This window comes from Cervus canadensis, chromosome 16 (assembly GCF_019320065.1).
Source record: "Cervus canadensis isolate Bull #8, Minnesota chromosome 16, ASM1932006v1, whole genome shotgun sequence".
In the NCBI taxonomy this organism is placed as follows: domain Eukaryota; kingdom Metazoa; phylum Chordata; class Mammalia; order Artiodactyla; family Cervidae; genus Cervus; species Cervus canadensis.
In genome coordinates, this window is record NC_057401.1 from 138344 (window position 1) to 159513 (window position 21170).

Consider the following 21170-nt stretch of genomic DNA (forward strand, 5'->3'; position numbering starts at 1 on the left):
TTGGGCAAATTACTTCATCTCTTTGATTCTCCTTGGGAATAATGATGCGTACAAAATAGTATAGGGATGAGGACTGAGATGGAAGAAAGCATGTAAAATGCTTACCTCATTATCTGTCCAATAGGAAGTGATCAGCAAAGGATGACTGTGTTTTTATTGCCATCATTATGCTTATTGTAAAGATAAGGGAGAAAGGTTAAATAGCTAGACTCTTTGTCCAAGGTAATTACTTAGAATTGGATTCCAGGTCTGATTGGTGCTTTGCAGTTCCTTATCTTTTGTTATTTTGATCCCCGTTTCCACGTTTATTATTTATAAATTAAATTATTTTTATGTGTATTTTTAGTAGATACATTTTTCTGAGCTCCCAGATAACTGGTAACTTAGAACCTTGAGTAGTAGACTTAATCTCCCCCACCCCGCATCACACACACACCCCCCTGAGGTTACCCCATTCTATAGAGGATTCTCCTATGCTTGAATGGTCCTGTTTTCCCACTTTTTTTTTCTTTTTTGAGTGAGAGCTGTGACTTCTGGTTTGACATGGTTCCAAGGAGTGTTCACTATCTAATGATTCACTCTCTGCTTAAGTCTGGTATGCATACTCTGTTGTCTACCAACAGATATCTTTCCTTGGTTCGTGCCTTATTTGGTGGCATCAACTTGGAAGTCAAAGGGGAAGTGTTACCTTTGCCTTGTGATAGGCTGCCCATGGACCAAATGGAAAGCGAGCTGGAAATGAGTCATAGGAATTTGGATACAGGCTTTTGCTAGTTTCTGTGGCCATACAAGGATGGCTTAGTTTAATTTAGCTTTAACGTTAGGCTTACATTTGTGATGTCACATGTGAGAAAAACACTAACTTTCAAATACAGTAGTGAGAATTCTAGTCTTAGATCAGCCTTGGAATTTCTGTATGACCCTGGGAAAGTCTTTTCTCCTCTCTGGGTTCAAGTTACTCATCTGTAAAATAAAACAATTGTTTGAGATTTCTTCCATCTCTGAATTAAAGTTCATTAACATATGTCCCTTCTTTAGGAGTAATAGGAGATGAGTTCCACTATGTTTTTCTTTTAAGTTTTCTCCAGTGTTACTGAAACTGACAGCTCGTGTTACTTCAGTTTCTGGCCAGAATCTTTTGCAGCCCCTTCAGCTGTCAGCCCCAGTCCCTCCCTCCAGCTGTCGGGTTCGCTGCATTTCCTCTTTTCCCTAGCATGTCCTCAGAACCTATCCTGGCAGAGTAAGTGCAGGAGCTGCGAGGAAAATCTAAAGGGTCTAAGAGAAGTTCTTTGTTTTTTTTTTTTTTAATATTTGTTCATTTAATTTGGCTGTGCTGGGTCTTTATTGCTGTGCACAGTCTTTCTGTAGTTGTGGCGAGCCGGGGCGGCTCTCTACTTACGTTGCACAGGCTTCTCATTGTGGTGGCTTCTCTGGTTGCAGAGCACAGGCTGTAGCTCTCATGGGTTTCAGTAATTGTAGCTCCCGGGCTCCAGAGCCTGAGCTCAGTAGTTGTGGGACAAGGGCTCAGTTGCCCTGCAGCATGTGGGATATTCCCACATGGGTGTCTGCTACATTACAAGGTGGATTCTTAACCACTGGACCACCAGGGAAGCCCCCAAGAGAAGTTCTTGACCTGAGAACTTCCTGTCTCAATATGTGTTGTCTCCCGAAAACAATCCACCGCATCATTCAGCGTGATAGAGGAGACCTGACACACCCTCATCCTGTTTTAATGAGTGTCTCCATGGAGACAGGTGGTAGATGGTACCCAGTGATGATTATGGGGTCTCCTGGTATGAAGAAAACACACACACACACACAAATACACACATATTCTAGCTTCAAAGCCCAGACCACGCTTGTAACAGTGGATTCTGTCTCTAATTAGATGGTTAAGAACAAGCTTCAGTCAGTCCTTGAATCTACAAAATCAGACCGGCGTCTCACCATGTGGAGCATCATTTGTATGAGTGTCAGTGGCATCACCATAATCACCATCATGATAGTGGAAACACAATTCTGTCCAACAAATATTAATTGAGTTTTGACTGTGTTCTGAATACTGCAGTACATGCTGGCTGAGGGGGAGGTAAGAAAGAGAGAAACAATAAGTTAAATCAGTAAACAGGAATATGCTGTGATAAGTGATGTGAAGGAAATAACCAGGATGATGTGCTGGAGAGTGCCTGGGGTTGCAGGAGAAGAGGAGGGCTGCATTTTAGTTTGGATGGTCAGAGAAGGCTTCTCTGAGGAGATGGCATATGAGCTGAGGTTCCTGTAAATTGCTCGGGAGGACAGAGTTGTGGATGCTGCTGAGGGTAATTTTGGTTGTAGAGACAGAAGCAGAATGTGGGGAGTAGAGAGCAAGAAGCAAAGTGATCAGAAGTGGAGTTGGAAACGTGGGCCTGCTGGGCCTTGAGGACTTTAAGCAGGGGAGTGACATGACCTATGATTCTAGAAGGCTACTCTGGCTGCTTTGTGAAAAATGGGTGGATTGGAGACATGCCATGACTTGTAAAGACTGGTCACCTCAAGCTTCTCCACTGCATCCCCCTGGCCCTATGTGGAATCAGTTACCAAGTCTGTAGTAGAGTGGGGAGCTCCCAGAGCACTCTGGGAACTGTGGGGGAGGATGAGCTTGAATCAGTGTGGTGGCAGCAGAGAGGGAGGGAAGTGCTCCAATCAAGAACTTCATTTAACCAATGCTTATGGAGCTCCTACAGTGTGCCAGGCACAGTTCTGGGGTGAGGGATACAGTGAAGATCAGGTCAAAGCCCCCACTGTCCTGGAGCTTATATTCTACTGGGGGACATAGACAGTAAACAAGGAGACTGCTGTATAGTGTTTAGTTCGAGAATATAACTTTGAAAGTATATTTAAATAGTACGGATCTTCCCTGATAATTCAGCTTGTAAAGAATCCACTTGCAAAGCAGGAGACTCTGGTTCGATCCCTGGGTCAGGAAAATCTGCTGAAGAAGGGATAGGTCAACCCACTCCAGTACTCTTGGGCTTTTCTGGTGGCTGAGATGGTAAAGAATCCACCTGGAATGCGGGAGACCTGGATTCGACCCCTGGGTTGGGAAGATAACTTGGAGAAGGAAATGGCTACCCACTCCAGTGTTCTGGCCTGGAGAAATCCATGGACTGTGTAGAGTTGGACATGACTGAGTGACTTTCACTTTAGATAGTATAAATGCTATGAAGATACTAACGCAGTATGAGGGAACGAGAATGATGGGCTGTCTGAGACAGAGTGGTAGTTGAGGATAAATTAGATGAAGTGGATGCGGGGAAGGAAAAGGGAGGCTTGAAAGGTAAGTTTTAGGGTTTGGGCTTGAGCTCTGGGGTGTATGGTAGTGTCACTTGCAAAGAAAGGGGTCATGAGGAGTAAATGGATGAAAAACTAGGACTTGTGCCTTGGCCTTATTGATCCTCCAGGATCATCCTCTCCTCAGATGGGAGATGTAATGCAGGCTTTGTCATAGGTGTAAGAACGCCGCGGCAAGATGAAGAAAGCGCCGGAATGTTAAGAGGCTTTACTGGGCAATCGCTCCCGGGCAGAGATCCCAGGGGCGAGCAGTGGGGGAAAGCGGGAGTCTGCAACCTGCGGGAAGGCGGGGGCGACACCTATATACCCTGGTGGATACGGAAGTGGCGGGACCAGGGTGCTGATTGGACTTCTTGGTCCCGTGTCGGTTTTTGATTGGCCGGAGTCTTGGCGCCTTTGCATCCATCAGTCCACCTGGCAACGGGCTGTTGATTGGTGGATGTCTGTCCCGGGACTTATCTGGGACTTTTCAGCGGGGGCTTTTCTGGCAGCATTTTCTGGCTGGCGCTTTCCCGCCTGCGGTCAGCGTGACCTTTCAATAGGTGTCAACTTGTTTCAGTAGTTGACGGTTTACATTTTAGAGGCTTCCCCAACTAGGGTGTCACATACTCCTGCCCTGCCCAGGGACAGGTCCTCCTGGTCATTTCCTTGTGGGAACAGGGAAGTGCCTTTCTCTGGAGCTCTGCTTTGCCTGCTGATCCCCACCCCTTGGCTCGTTAACCTCAACTAGTTCAGATAGGAACTCGTCATCCTTCTACCACCTCTTTTCTTGCCTGTTCACTTACCTAAAGGCCCTGCCTCAGTTGGTGGTACCAGCTTTCACCCACTCGCCCAACACCAAAAGTTGGGAGTCATCCTGGACTCCTCTCTCCCCCTCACAGTCCACATCAGCCAGTCACCCCATCCTTTTGCTGTTTTCCTCGTATCTATTCCTTCCTGTCTAACCTCACTGCTCTTGCCTGAGCACCAGCCTCTGCATCTCACATTTATGCTCTTACAGGTCCTCCCCCTCTTGGGTGGCTTTATCCCATCTGCCCTCCTTAGAGATGCCAGAATGAGTTTTCTCCAAAGCTCACCAGTTTTACTTTCAAGGCTTAGAACCATGCCTGTCCCGTGGTGCATTCCTCTGTATAAAACCCCATCCTAGGACATGAGACACCTCGTGATGCTGGGAGCCTCTTTAGCTGCATCTCTTGCATCTGCACAACCCTCACTATGTACTCTGATGAGACAAAACTGCTTGTAGCAAACCGAGTACCTGCTGCGGCCCGACGCTCTGCACGTATAGCCTCTCTTCTTGAATTCCTATTGACCATCTATTTATACTTTGAAACCCAACCCAGAAATCCTCTCCTTTGGAAAGACTTCCTCTCTGCTACTTCTGGTCCCTGCACAGGCTTCAGTCTTCACCACTCATTGCATAATAACATAGTGATCCATTTACTCTCCTGTCTTTTTAATACCTGATGAACTCTTCAAGGGCTTATGTTGTGGCTTATTCTGCTTAGTATCTACAAGCCTAGCATGGAGTCTGATCCAGAAAGTTGGCTCACAAATAATTAGACTGGATGAGTTTGGGTTTAAGTCCTTCAGATGCAACCTGGGAACTCTCATTCTTCTAGAAACTTCCAGCAACCAAGAATTATTGGCAACAAAGGCAATTTAGTAGGAGTGAATCTTTGTGCTTTATGAGGGAGAAGAGCATGTGGCCTGGGAGCCATCATGTATTTCCTAACACCACGTTTAATCAGGGCCAACTCTAATTACAGATGGGTCTCTTCCAGGCCTGGGACACCTACGCAGGGGTATTCATCAAAGCTTTTTCAAAATTAGAGTAGAGTGCAATGGTTAAAATCTAGATATCACAATCCAGCAGGGCTAGGTCTGACCTCTAATTTGTTGTGAAACTTTGGAGTGACAATTTTTCCTCTCTCTGTCTTGGCTTCCTCATCTGTAAAACGAGGATAAAAATGACTCTCAAATCTCTGGGTTAGGACTCCGCTGTCCTTTTCCTGTCAAAGGTGCAGGTTCAACCCCTGGTCGGGGAACTAAGATCCCGCAAGCTGGGAGGCAAGCCCAGAAATAAAAGGTTCTTCAGCCTTTGTGAAAATGAAGTGACTTCCTACATCTAAAGTGCTTGACACATGAGAGCTTTGTTGGTAACTATTAGAAGGACAGAACATTCATGGTGATAGTTAAGTCTTTGTCTTAATGTCTCTTCTGGCTTCCCAGGTGGTCTAGTGGTAAAGAATCTGCCCACTAAAGCAGAAGACATCAGAGACTAGGGTTCGGTCCCTGGGTCAGGAAGATCCCCTGGAGGAGGGCATGGCAACTCACTCTGGTATTCTTGCCTGGAGAATCCCATCGATAGGGGAGCCTGATAAGGTATAGTCTGTAGGGTTGCCAAGAGTTGGAAACGACTGAAGTGACTTAGCAATCAGATTGCTCTTACTAGCGAACACAAGCAGAATAGACTACGGTGCCTGTTTGGCTATCTTAGAAAACTTTAGGACTTTTGTTCATAGCATTCATCATGATACCATTTGCATCATATTTTGTCTAACTTCCTCATTCAGCTCAGAAAGATCCCAGAGGGCAAGGACTATATCTTTTAATCCTTAACTCAAGATGGTTCCTCACACCAGAGAAAGCTCTCACTGAATATTTGAATGAGCAAATCTTTCTTACTGGCACACTACCTTGGCATGGAGTGTGTGTGTGTGTGTGTGTGTGTGTGTGTGTGTGTGTGTGTCTTAGAAGAGAAAGCATGGGTAGAGAGCCCACAGTGATCGAGAGGAGGGGCAGGCTCTGGTTAGGGAGCTCTGAACCAGTATACTGAGAGATTAAGAGCACATGAGGACAGGCCCCAGCATCACAAGATTTTTAAAGCTGTCACTGCCTTAGGCTGTGAGGCCACTGTGTATAATAAGAATAGTTTGCACATTTCTGCTTTGGAAATCAGAGCTCTGACTGAGAGCTTAGCCAGCTAGCCAGCAAGAATAGCTTTCTGAAGATTGGAGCCTCGTGAAAATTCTGAAACTGGGGAATTATCAAAAAAAAAAAAAAAAAGATAGGTTTATTTGCTAGCTTTGAAAAGCAGGATTAAAAAAAGAAAGAAAAAATCTTCTCAATATTCTCTTCATCTGCAATACAAATGATCAGACACTTATGTGCATAAGCCCACAGATGAGGGGAAGCAGGAGCCAGGAATAATCCAGGTGCTTCATAAGAAGTTATTGGCTAAGACATGAAGAGTAAGGAGTTCAGTGTGGTCGCCAGACTAATGCTAATCTAAGTGTAGGGCGAAAGTGGGTGCCAGTCCCACCTGTCTGTGATGAACTCCCAACGTGATAGGAGCTTGCTGCAGAATGTACATCAACTACACTGCTAGGCACACTGTTTCTGGTTCAGTGGATATTTTTTTCATAGCAAGACATGCTCGACATGCTTCCCTGATGGCTCCATGGTAAAGAATCTGCCTGCAATGCAGGAGACACAGGAGATGTGGGTCCCATCCCTAGGTCGAGAAGATCCCCTGGAGGAGGAACTGGCAAACCACTCTGATATTCTTGTCTGGAGAATCCCATGGACAGAGGAGCCTGGCAGGCTACAGTGCATAGAGTTGCAAAGAGTCAGACATGACTGAGCAACTGAACAATCACGCACATGCTTGATGAAGGTAGCATTGTATTGCTCCTCATTTGGGCACAATCTGTCACTGCCTTAGGCCTATAACAGTAACAAGTTGTTTGTTGACCTGCTGCTTTGAGCAGCACTGGTCTAGATCCTGGATTTCAAAATCAGACTTGGTTCACTGCTGCTTAAGTGAGTCTCCTAAGCTGTCTAAATTCCCAGTCTGGAAAATGGAAATTCATTCATGCCCAACAAAAATTTTGAGCACATACTCTATGCTAAGCACTGTTCCCTGAGTTGAGGATAATGCAGTGACCCTGGCTGATAGGATCCCTGCATTCATGGGTCCTGAAGATAAAGAAGTGAGATAACTACAGCTTATAATAAATGCTGTTGTTACTGAGTCTAATTTCAATCTGCTCTCTGCACCACAAGCCAGTGAATCTGAGAGGTGAGCTGTTGAGACAAAGAATATGACTTTATTCAGAAAGCCTGCTGACCAAGAAGATGGCAGACTAATGTCTCAGAGTAACCATCTTGTTGGGGTCTGGGTGCTAGTTTCTGTTATAGCGTCTGAGAGAGAAAAGCAATGAGGAACCAAAGTGAAAAGGCAGAAGAGAGAGGGAGAGGCAGTAAAGAAGTAAAGTAAAAAGGGTCTTTAGTCTTGCAAAACATCTCTAAGAAGGGTTAGCCATTGGAAAGTGAAAAGAAAGAAAGTGAAGTCGCAAAAAAAAAAAAAGAAAGAAAGAAAGTGAAGTTGCTCAGTTCTGTCTGACTCTTTGCGACCCCATGAACTGTAGCCTACCAGGCTTTTCCGTCCATGGGATTTTCCAGGCAAGGGTACTGGAGTGGGTTGCTATTTCCCTCTCCAAGGGTTGTGTTAATCTCTTCTTTTTGTTGTAGCTATACACAGGTGGGTCAGTCAGTCAGTTCAGTCACTCAGTCGTGTCCGACTCTTTGCGACCCCATGAATCGCAGCACGCCAGGCCTCCCTGCCCATCACAAACTCCCAGAGTTTACTCAAACTCATGCCCATCGTGTCAGTGATGCCATCCAGCCATCTCATCCTCTGTCATCCCCTTCTCCTCCTGCCCTCAATCCCTCCCAGCATCAGGGTCTTTTCCAATGAGTCAACTCTTCTCATCAGGTGGTCAAAGTATTGGAGTTTCAGCTTCAGCATCAGTACTTCCAATAAACACCCAGGACTGATCTCTTTCAGGATGGACTTGTTGGATCTCCTTACAGTCCAAGGGACTCTCAAGAGTCTTCTCCAACACCACAGTTCAAAAGCATCAATTTTTCGGCACTCAGCTTTCTTCACAGTCCAACTCTCACATCCATACATGACCACTGGAAAAACCATAACCTTGACCAGATGGACCTTTGTTGACAAAGTAATGTCTCTGCTTTTAAATATGCTATCTAGATTGGTCATAACTTCCTTCCAAGGAGTAAGCGTCTTTTAATTTCATGGCTGCAGTCACCATCTGCAGTGATTTTGGAGCCCCCAAAAATAAAGTCTGACACTGTTTCCACTGTTTCCCCATCTATTTCCCATGAGGTGATGGGACCAGATGCCATGATCTTAGTTTTCTGAATGTTGAGTTTTAAGCCAACTTTTTCACTCTCCTCTTTGACTTTCATCAAGAGGCTCTTTAGTTCCTCTTCACTCTCTCTGCCATAAGGGTGGTGTCATCTGCATATCTGAGGTTATTGATATTTCTCCTGGCAATTTTGATTCCAGGTTGTGCTTCTTCCAGCCCAGCGTTTCTCATGATGTACTCTGCATATAAGTTAAATCAGCAGGGTGACAATATACAGCCTTGATGTACTCCTTTTCCTATTTGGAACCAGTCTGTTGTTCCATGTCCAGTTCTAACTGTTGCTTCCTGACCTGCATACAGGTTTCTCAAGAGGCAGGTCAGGTGGTCTGGTATTCCCATCTCCTTCAGAATTTTCCACAGTTTATTGTGATCCACACAGTCGAAGGCTTTGGCGTAATCAGTAAAGCAGAAATAGATGTTTTTCTATAACTCTCTTGCTTTTTCAATGATCCAGTGGATCTTGGCAATTTGATCTCTGGTTCCTCTGCCTTTTCTAAAACCAGCTTGAACATGGGTCAGATTATCTCTCTATGACGTGAACAAAGCACTTCTGTTTACAGTCAGGCAAAGGGGCAGGGTCCTTTGAGGCAAGCCATTATGTAGGATTATAGTAACAAAAGCGATGAAAAGCAAATTCAAGAAACAGTTTCCAACATGAAGTCAGAATTGTCTTCTCTGGAGCAGAGTCAGAACTGGCTCCTGTGCAACAGAGTTAAGAAAGTCAGCTGGAAAAAAAAAAAAGAAAAAGTCAGCTGACTCTTTGATGTGTGTGTTACAGATTGCGTGGTTAGGAAGGTTTAAGAAGGAATCAGCTATGCAAAGAACTCAAGAAAAAGTTCTCTAAGCAGAGATGAAAGTCAGTGCAAAGGCTCTGAGGCATGTTAGGGAAAGAAGATGGCCAGTGCGTCTGGAATTGAATGAGGGAGGGGAGAAAGAATGTGGGGAGAGGTAAGGTCAGAGAGAATCCAGTTCATTTGGGACCTGGTAGGATGCAGGGAAGAATTTGGATTCCATTCTAAAAGCAAGGACTTCCCCAGTGGCTCAGCAGTAAAGAATCCACCCACATTACAGGAGACATAGGAGATGTGGGTTTGACCTCTGGGTTGGAAAGATCACCTGAAGAGGGGCATGACAACTCACTCCAGTATTCTTGCCTTGGAAATCCCATGGACAGAGGAGCCTGGCAGGCTACAGTCCTTGGGGCCAAAAAGAGCCTGACCCCACTTAGCAACTGAACACACAAACATACTCAAAGCAACGGGATACCATTGGAGGGTTTGAAGCCCAGACTGTAAAGTTTTTTTCTGAACCATGTTAAAGAGTTTGGACTTTGTTCAAAAAACAGGGACCCGCCAGAGATTTAAAAGCTTGGGAGTGTCAGGATTAGAATCACATTTTCTAAACTCTACTTGAGCAGAGGTAAAGGTAACAGCTCAGGTGGGACTTGAGACAAAGAAACCAGCAAGGGAACACATTCTGGAAGTGGAATGAGTGAAGAAATGTTAAGAATGACTAAATTAACATCCTTAACTGCATCGTAAGCTTCCTTATGTCATAAGCCCCACTGCCTCTTGCTTTGGATGTTCTGTGACATAAACTTTAGGACTTTGTGAAAATTCAATATTTAGTTCTACTAGCTTGTTTCAGGGAAGAGCCAATTATGACTCCCTGTTGGAACTGTTTCTTTGACTTACTTTTCTGATTTAATCCTACATAATGGTACACCTCAGAGAATCCTGCCCCTTTGCCTGACTGTTAAGCTAAAGTGCCTTTGTTCAGAACCCTGTCCACTGTAGACAGCAGGAAAGGAGAAATTAACACATCCCCTGCCTGAAGCTCCCCTGGTGGCTTTGATAGTAAAGAATCTGCCTGCAATGTGGGAGACCTGGGTTTGATCCCTGGGTCAGGAAGATCTCCTGGAGAAGGAAATGGCAACGCACTCCAGTATTCTTGCCTGGAAAATTGCATGGACAGAGGAGCCTGGCATGCTGCAGTCCATGGGGTCTCAAAGAGTCTAGTACAACTGGGTGACTAACACTATACACTGCCTGAGCCCTGCCGTTCTGAGATATTCGCAAGATTAATGGCTTTTTGCTTTATTTCCTTACCTCCCTGCATCTCTGACCAGTAAAAGAACCTAGCATCTAGACCCCATAAGACGGTTATTTTGAGACATTAATCTACCAATTTTATTGGTCAGTTGGATTCATCTCCTCAGCACCTCGTTTCTGACTTATTGGCCTGTTGTGCAGCAAACAGAGTGAGCTTGGGCTCAGTAACAGCTGAATTGAGTAGCTAGTATAAAATCACACTAGATCCTCCACCTGCTCTTCAGAAACTGAATCCGTTTGTACAGTGTTGATCTTGTCCGTGGTATAGACATCTGTCTCCTTTACCTTGCTCGCTTCTCACCTGTTTACTTTCATACCCACCGATGCTCAAGTACAGAAAGTGTGTCTATTTCCAGTAGTAACTGTTCAGGAATGATTTCCATCTGGACCAAAACAAATGCCTAAGCCCTGTTTGGAATGTGTATTTCCAGAGTCTTCCATCCAGTGTTGCAGATGGCAAATTGGCACTTGGCCAGCCCACTTAAAAGAATTCTTAGAGCTCTTATATGAGAGAAGGCCTGTTCATTATGTCGACTAAAAAAGATGCACAACTTGAGAATTGTAAGTTAAGTTTTATTTGGGGCAAAATGAGGACTGCAGCCCAGGAGGCAGCACCTGACAGAGTTCTGAGAGACTGAAAAGGTAGTGGGGGGAAGTCAATATATAAGGTTTTGGTGACAGGGAGTGTCAATGCAATCAAGCATTTATGTTACAAGAGGCTTTCTCCTAGTCACGAGGATCTGATGTCACCAGGGAGAATCCCTTCATCCCTTAGTGCTTTTCTAGATATGAGGAGATGCAGGGATTGGGATCATAACACCTTTTCTTAAAAATATCCAACTATCTAAGACCTGTCCCACCAGATTCCCTGGGTCAGAGTGCCTCATTCCACCCTAAACTCCCTCAGGGGTGCTGAAGGTCAACAGCCACAGAAGCAAAGGGTTCAGTCTCCACAGAGGCAGATGGCAAATCCCTTGTTGTTCCTTCACTGGCAATGCTCTTGGCAAGTGCCAGTTTGTAGTTGACAATTACCAGAGGCCTATCTAGCAATCATGTTGGTAACAACGGTGATATTCCCAGTGAATTTAAGGTTCTTTCTTTGTGGAAAGGAATTCAGAGACAGTGCAGAGAGGTTAAGAAAGTAAAGTGGAAAAAAAAGAGAAAGTAATGTGAGAGCTTATTTAAGCAAAGATAACACTCTCAGAGGTAGAGTGGGCAGATACGTGAGGAGCTGCCATCCTGTTTCTTTTGCAAACTGGTAATGAGGGGCATACAAATGAAGGGGCAAAATATTCCTGGGGAAGGAGGAGTTTGGGGGTCATCTTCCTTGATTCTCATCCCAGCTGCATTTTTCCAAGGGGAAGAGGGATTTTTGTCCTTATTTAGCTTAAGTCAGAAGTGGCATGGCCTTGGTGCATGATGGGTACTTCTTACCTGTAAGGCTTGTTGTTGTTGTTTAGTCACTCAGTCATGTTCGACTCTTTGCGACCCCATGGACTGCAGCAGTCCAGGCTTCCCTGTCCTTCACCATCTCCCAGAGCTTGCACGAACTCATGTCAATCAAGTCAGTGATGCCATCCAACTATCTCATCCTCTGTTGTCCCCTTCTCCTCCTGCCTTCAATCTTTCCCAGCATCTGGGTCTTTTCTAATGAGTCAGTTCTTTGCATCAGGTGGCCAAAGTATTGGAGTTTCAGCTTCAGCATCAGTCCTTCCAATGAATATTCAGGACTAATTTCCTTTAGGATTGACTGGTTGGATCGCCTTGCAGTCCAAGGGACTCTTAAGAGTCTTCTCCAACACCACAGTTCAAAAGCATCAATTCTTTGGCGCTCAGCCTTCTTTATAGTCCAACTCTCACATTCATACATGACTACTGGAAACACCATAGCTTTGACTAGATGGACTTTTGCTGGCAAAGTAATGCCTCTGCTTATTAATATGCTATCTAGGTTTATCATAGCTTTTCTTCCAAGGAGCAAGTGTCTTTTAAATTCATGGCTGCAGTCACCATCTGCAGTGATTTTGGAGCCCAAGAAAATAAAGTCTGTCACTGTTTTCATTGTTAGCCTGTAGGTTAATCTTATGGTAATAAGAGCAGAGTGAGCAAAAGGTTGTATTTGAATGCAGGAAATTCCCACCTTCCCCTACCTTTCTTTGTCTGCGACTCTTATCACCCTTTGTTGTTGTTATTGTTCAGTCCCTCAGTCCTGTCCATCATCTCTTTGCAGCCCCCTGGACTGCGGCACTCCAGGCTTCCCTGTCATTTGCTATCTCCCAGAGCTGGCTCAAACTCATGTCCTTTGAGTCAGTGATGCCATCCAACCATCTCACCCTCTGTCATCCCCTTCTCCTCTTGCCTTATCACACAAAATGTATGGTTTCCTGTCAGTTTAAAAGTTTCTGCTTTCCTTTGTTTGCCTAAGGACCACCCCTCCCACTTACAAGATGTGTGCTTTCCTGCAGCCTGGCCCCTGCCCCCATTTTTCTGTTCATACCTAGCTACCTGCCTACTGTAAATAGCTGTGTATTGAGCAACTATGTACCAGACACTGGGCTAAGGCATTTACCTTTATTCTCTGACTTTAAACCTCACAACAACCTTAGACAATAGGCGCTCTTGTTTTAAACTATTTCAATGAGAAAGAAACTGAAAATCAGAGAGGCTAAGTAACTTATCTAATGTTATACGTCTAACAGGATGCCAACTAAGATTTTTTTTTTAAGTAATTTTTTTTACTTGTTTATTTTTGGCTGTGCTGAGTCTTTGTTGCTGTGTGAACTTTTCTCTAGTTGCAGTCTTGTGGGTGCTTCTCATTGTGGTGGTTTTGATCTCAGGTGGCTCCAGCCTGCAACAGCTGGGAGGGGGGCTTGTCTTCTCAGCCAGAGATTGGGCTGGGTCATGGTGATGAAAGCACCAGATCCTAGCCACTACACCAGTGGTCAGTGAGAAGGGTCCTGGCCCTCGGCTTTGCAGAAAAGAATTTCCACAAAGACGAAAAGTAGTGAAATAAGTATTTATTAAGAGAAAAAAGGTACAGTAAGTGTAGATAGGCACATGGGCAGACTCAGGGAGAGAAAGAGAGTCACTGAGTCACACCCTTATGGCAGTTTCAATTACTTTTATGGGGTATTTCTTCTGGTTTTCCTTTGGCCAATCATTTTGATTTGCCTAGTTCACAGTCCATATTTGGTGTACCTCAGGATCCTCCTATGTGTGTGCATGCATCTCTTAGACAAGATGGATTTTACTGAAAAGGAGTCTGGGTAGAACATAATAACTCCCCTTTGGCATCCAAGGTGCTTTTCTGCACATGTGTGGTCACCTAGGTCTTTCTGAGTTCAAGAATGAGAAATATGTGGTCCTGGCAGGGCCCAGCCTCCTCTCCTTAATTGTCCTGCTGTTCTCCCCTTGGAGTTTCAGTCCACAGGGAATGAATCTCTAATCACCTTACCCTGGGAGGGTCCATCTACCTCCTGCCTTAGTTTCTCTTGTTGTGGAGCATGGGCTCTGTGGCACATGGGCTGTAGGGCACAGAGGCTGCAGTAGTTGAAGCATGTGGGCTCATCAGTCGCAGCTCCTGGGCTCTGGAGCATAGGCTCAGTAGTTGAGGACTACTAAGCATGGGCTTAGTTGCTCCGCGGCATGTGGGATCTCGGATGGGGGATCAAGCCTGTGTCTCCTGCATTGGCTGGCAAATTCTTTACCACTGAGCCAACAGGGAAGCCTGCCAACCAAGATTTGAACCTAATTCTTTCTGATTCCAAAGCATTGTATCACTTTAGTAAATTTTAATTTAGTTTTTAGTGACATCTTATAATATTTAAAGTGATTTATGCTCATTGTCACACATTCAAACAATTTGATATTATATAAACTACTGAAATTATTTGTTCTGGTTATAGATTGTTATTGTTGTTCACTTGCTAAGTTGTGTCTGACTCTTTGTGACTTCGTGAACTGCAGCATGCCAGACTCCCCTGTCCTTCACTATCTCCTGGAGTGTGCTCAAATTCATGTCCATTGAGGCAGTGATGCCATCCAACCATCTCATCCTCGGCTGCCTCCTTCTCCTCCTACCCTCAATCTTTCCCAGCATCAGGGTCTCTTCCAATGAATCACCTCTTTGCATCAGGTGACCAAAGTATTAGAGCTTCAGCTTCAGCATCAGTCCTTCCAGTAGGTATTTAGGGTTGATTTCCTGTAGGATTGACTGGTTTGATATCCTTGCTCTGTAACAAATCACTCCAAGCTTAGTGGCTTAAAGACACTCACTTAGTTTGTACCTCACATGTTTTGGGGTCCTAACTGGGCTTAGCTAGTTGTGTCTCTCTCATTTTCTGTCATCTGGTTATGGTTGGATATCAACTGGCTGGAATCATCTTAAAGCCTTCTTACTCTCATGTCTAGCCCCTGACGCTGACTGAGATCTTACTTGGGTTATATGCTGGAAGATACACTTGACTTCTCCCTGTGGCCTGGGGCTTCCTCAAAATCCAATGTGTGGGGTCTAAAAGGAAACAGAAACAAGTAGAAGCTGTTCATTTCTTAAGATCTGGGCTGAAAACTGACCCAGGGCCACTTCTGCTATTTTCAATTGATCAAGCCAAAACTGAGGAGAAGGAGGGCATTCCAGGAATGTCAAAGATTTTGAAAGTCATATTTAAAACTGCCACAATCTGCTTCTGACCACAAATTATTTCTATTTCTCATTCTTCAAAATGTGGTCATTCCATCTCGAGATTCTCACAAACATCTCATGCCATCAGGTTCAGGCTTGAAGTCCAGGATTTTGTCTTTGGCCTTAGTTCCAGGTATGACTGAGATGCATTGACTGTGCTTTCTTAGTTGCAGCTATTCAAGAATGAGTCTTCTTAAAGAATGAGTCGTCTCGATCTGAGTATCTGTGGATTAAAAAGACAATCCACCTGCCTTTCACATCCAATATCCAACTGTGGGCTAGGCATCTGAACACTGCAGTAAATGTATTGTGGGTTCCTTGATCAGGGTCTAGTTCTATTCAATGTTTCTTTGCAGCTCTGCCTGTTATCTGAAATCTGGGTTTACTTCACAGGAGTGTGGAAGCCAAACGACACACCCAAATCAAAGAGTGGGAGAAAGAAAGATTTATTACTTGCAGCAGCAAGTAATAAGCAAAACTGGGCAAGTTTTAAGCTTAGTGTACATACATATTCATAAAGGGGCTTAAGCAGAGAATTAGGGCAGAGGTTGACAGAGCTCAAGTTTTGGTTGATTGAAGTCACAAGAGTCAGAGAAAGTCAATATTCCTTAGGTTCTGACCAGTCTGGGGTCTTAGCATCTGGTTACCATCCTCCACCTGAGTGGCTGCCTTCATTCCTACAGAACTCAAAGATATATATCAGATTGTTATGTATATTGTTATGTATCTCATTTTCCCCCCTTCAAACTGATTCTAAAAAACAGGAATTTTAAGTGATTTCCTAGATTTCCTTACATGGGGAAAAAAGCCATGACCACAGAACTCTTTGGCCCCTGTAAGTCCTTTTCTACCGTGAATGCCTTTTCAGGCTGCCCTTAAGAATCTTAGACATCTTTTTTATGAGAGATTTTGTAAATAATAGCAAAAAAAAAAAAAAAAAAAAGGCAATCTTTTTTTTTCTTACTGTTTATGAAGAGAGATAGGGAGATACAGCATAATGCTCTTTAGAAGCATTTTATCTGTTTGGAACGGTTAACTAGGTGCCTTCTTAGACATTTCTGAGCTCTTAGTGAAAGATACTATGCTCATCGTTTGCTGGAAAGCCATTTTAATTTGAGAATATTTTGTCCTATGGAGAAGCTAGGAGTGAGAAGTACTTTGATTTTCAAGCCCAGAAAACTCTGGCTCTTTTACATACCCTCTAGCTTTAACTGAAAGCCAAAAAAGTTCCTTTTTTAGCTGCTCTCTCTTCTTTGCATTGGGGTCGCAAAGAGTCAGACACGACTTAGCAACTGAACAATAACAAGAGGCAGGTTGGTCAGATCATCATGTAACAGGGAATAGCAAATTCTGACTCCATGTTGGATCTTTTTCTTTTTACTTTAACCTTTGCTTTTCTTTGCTTTTATTATTATAATCTCTGTCTATAGCTGTGAGCAAACATAATAGCCTGCCACAGGGAACCTTCACGCCTATGAATGGCTGCAGAAAAGAAATGAACACATCCCTTCCCTGATGCTGGCCAATCAAGGAGATACTTTGCAAGATCAATGACCTTTTTACCTTATTTTCTCATCACCTCTCCCCCTCACATTGTATAAAATAAACCAGCATCCAGACCCAATAAGATATTTTTGGGTTTTTTGGAGACACTAGTCTGTCATTTTCTCAGTCTGCTGGGCTTTCTGAATAGTCATGTTCCTTGCCTCAACCTCGTCGCCTCTCAGTTTATTGACCTGTCTTGCGGCAAGCAGAGCAAACTTGAACTTGGTGACAATCATGTTTATGAAATATGTTTCCTACTTTTCTACATTACAACAGACAGTAGTGTCTCAAACTTTTCACCACCTGTAAGGGTCCCCTTTTCTCTGGCTCCCACTAGCATTTTCCTCTCTAAAGCCACTTTAGATGATGACTGACTTTCTGTCTGTGGCCCCTCCAGCTTCTGCCTGCTGATCAAACCCAAGGATGATTGTGATACTGTGATTTATAATAAGAAATCTGTGTTTGGTCTTTAGATGTTGGGAGCAGAATTGCAATGATGTTTAGGTTTTTGTTATAGCGGCAACTTTCTTCTGATACCAAAATATGTTCCAATTATTGCTGTGTAATAAGTCACCCAAACATAATAGCTTAAAATAGCAACAATTATTTTTTTATTGCTCATGAATCTCAGGCTTGACAAGGTTCATTTAGCCAGTTCGCAATCAGGGTCTCTCAGGCAATTGCAGTTGTCTGGCTGTAGCCAAAGTCAGCTTGAAGACTGGCCCAGGCTAGATGCATCTAATCCCTCTGGGAATCACTGGGTTGTTGTCAGATGAAGCCAATTAACTAAGGGCAGTCAAGCTGAGAGGCCATGGGGAGTTTTAGAGTCAAAGTGGAGCTGAGACCAGTATATTGGACCATATGCAAGATAGTCATAAAGAAAGGCATTTGTTGGGAAAGAAAACTGGGATGTAGAGATGACAGAGAGCACTGGGCACACTGATTCCTGGTGGCTTTCTTTATTTTTTTAATTAAAGGTAGTTTTTTTGCTTTTTTTTTTTTTAATGTGGCTGCATCAGGTTTTAGTTGCAACATGCAAACTCTCAGTTGTGGCATGTGGGATCTAGTTCCTTGACCAGGGGTCAAACCTGGGCCCCTGCCCTGGAAGTGTGTGCTTAGTTGCTCAGTTGTGTCCGACTCTTTTGTGACCCTATGGACTATAGCCCACCAGGCTTCTCTGTCCCTTGGATTCTCCAGGCAAGAATATTGAAGTGGGTAGTCATTTCCTTCTCCAGGGGATCTTCATGACCCAGGGATCAAACCCAGGGCCCCTGCTTGCAGGTGGAGTCTTTACCACTAAGCCACCAGGGAAGCCCCACATTGGGAGTGCAGAGTCTTAACCACTGAACCACCAGGGAAGTCCCCCTGGTGACTTTCTAAACCTATATATTCTGTGTTTCTGTTAGAGAATCCAAGTTCAGTCCGTTTGCCTCACTGCTGCTGCTGCTGCTGCTGCTAAGTCGCTTCAGTCGTGTCCAACTCTGTGCGACCCCATAGACGGCAGCCCACCAGGCTCCTCTGTCTCTGGGATTCTCCAGGCAAGAATACTGGAGTGGATTGCCATTCCATCTCCAATGCATGCATGCATGTTCAGTCACTTCAGTTGTGTGCAACTCTGTGTGACCCTATGGACAGCAGCCCACCAGGCTCCTCTGACCATGGGATTCTTTAGGCACGAATATTGGAGTGGATTGCCATGCCTTTCTCCTGCTTGCCTCACAACAGGCTAAAAATCAGGAGAAGAGGTGTTGAAGCAAGGAATAGCAACTTCATCTGAAAAGCTGGGGCTTGGAGAAGATGGAGGGCTAGTACCCTAGAGTACCAAGTAGCATCCTATCAGGGTCTGGATACTAGTTTCATTTATTGAGTAGGGAAGGAGGTGAGGAAGTAAAGTAAAAAGGCCATTGTTGTTCAGTTGGTCAGTTGTGTCTGACTCTTTGCTCCCCCATGGACTGCACTATGCCAGGCTTCCCTGTCCTTCACTAAAACTCATGTCCATTGAGTTGATGATGCCATCCAACTATCTCATCCTCTGTCACTCCTCCTCCTCCTGCCCTCAATCTTTCCCAGCATCAGGGTCTTTTTCAGTAAGTTGTCTCTTTGTATCAGGTGGCCATAAGTCTTGCAAAATATCTCTTGGCTTGGCCAGCATTGAGGAGAGGGTGTGTTAATTTCTTCTTTTCTGCAGCCATTCACAGGTGGGCAAGGTCATAAAGTCTCCCTGTGAGTTGAACAAAGGCACTTTAACATTCAGGCAGCAAGGCAGGTTCCCTGAGGCAGGCCATTATGTATGCTTCCAGCTATGGATAGTATCTGTTTAGTGATTATAATAACAAAAGCAAGGAAAGACAAAGGTTAAAGTGTAAGAGGTAGATCCAAAGTGGAGTCAGGTTTTGCTCTTCCCCATTGCACTTTCCATAATACCTTTGCATTCTCACCATAAAATTCCATTTTGACTTGATTTGGCCTTGGGAGATTCCTGTTTTCACAGGTGACTTACTGCTCTGACAGGTAGCCTGGAGGGATATGGTGAGGTTCTTTATTGTCACTCTGGGAGCAGTGGGAAGAATCCAGTGTGTGCTTCAGGGCCCTTAACTCCAAGGTTCATTTCTGCTCAGTCATGTACAACCCTTTGCGACCCCCTGGACTTGGTTCTTCTGTCCATGGGATTTCACTGGTGGCTCAGAAGGTAAAGAAATACTTTCAGTTCAGTTCAGTTCAGTTGCTCAGTCATGTCTGACTCTTTGTCTGACCCCATGAACCTCAGCAGGCCAGGCCTCCCTGTCCATCACCAACTCCCAGAGTCCACCCAAACCCATGTCCATTAAGTCGGTGGTGCTGTTATAGTCACGCTTTCCGGGAAACAAACTCACTCAGAGGGACAATGCAGATAGTGGAGTGCAGTTTATTACACCGGCGGGCCCAAGGCAGAGTCTCCTCTTAGCCAAGGACCCCATCCAGCATTTGTGAAAATCTTTTATACCCCATGTGTACATGTCCAAACCCACCACCTACCCCATGTGTACGTGTCCAAACCCACCACCCCAATTCCCTTGAGACTTACATAAACAAAGGTAGGGTAAATACAACTACAATAACCCCATCATTCACGTGTTATGTGTTCAAACAGTCAATAATCAATAAGCCCGCAGTTACATTCCAACCAGTTAATAATCGATAAGCCTGTGATTACATCCTGATAAATACAGAAAAAGTTTATGACCTATCCGGAGACAGGGGTGATTACGGTATGTTTCCTCTTAGGCAATGAGTAACCTGGATGTGATCTTCAAGATTCCCCTGTCTGGAGGGGGTCTTACCCTTCCATTGTCGTTCCCACAGGCACTAAGCAGAGAGTTCAGAGTCCACTGGAGAGGCAGCCGAGCATGATCAGCACGGACAGGCCTGAGATGGAGTCCTGGCCCTATGAATTCCTTCTTCAGTGCCATCCAACCATCTCATCCTCTGTCGTCCCCTTCTTCTCCTACTCTCAATCTTTCCCAGCATCAGGGTCTTTTCCAATGGGTCAGCTCTTCGCATCAGGTGGCCAAAGTATTGGAGTTTCAGCTTCAACATCAGTCCTTCCAATGAACTCAGAGTTGACATTTTGGGCTGGGTGATTCTTTGTGGAAGGCATTGTAGGATGTCTTCCTGATTTCTACCTAGCAGTATCCATGATTTCTACTTAAAATATGGTCATAGTGAAACCGTTTACCACAGATTGGAACTTCAACCTAGCAAAAGCCCTGCTTGGGACTTGAACCCACATAGCTGGGACTCAAACTCTGCCAAAATCAGTGGTACCTGGTTTCAGGACCTAATGAAGCTCAGGTTCTTGATGTCTCATTGCAGAAAGAATTCAGTGAGAGACAGTTATAGGTAAGAAGTAGATTTATTCAGATTCAGAGAGAAGCACACTCCACAGAGTGTGGGACATCACAGAGGGTGGTTGAGGCCCTGAAATTTCACATGGTTAGGCTGGGTAATTTCATATGCTAATGAGTGGGAAGATTATTCCAACTATTTTGGGGAAGGGGCAGAGATTTCCAGGATTTGGGCCACTGCCCACTCCTTGGTCTTGTAACAACACCTTGGAACTGTCATGGCACCTCTGGGTATGTCACTTCACTTGCTGATTGAGGATCAGTGTCTAGGCTTGTCTGCCATCTTGGTCCCATTTGATTCTAATTGGTTTATGTTGTGTCCTTGGGCTATATCATTCTTTCAAAAGTTGTGCCCTGTGCCCAGACAGATTGGGGTGGGAAA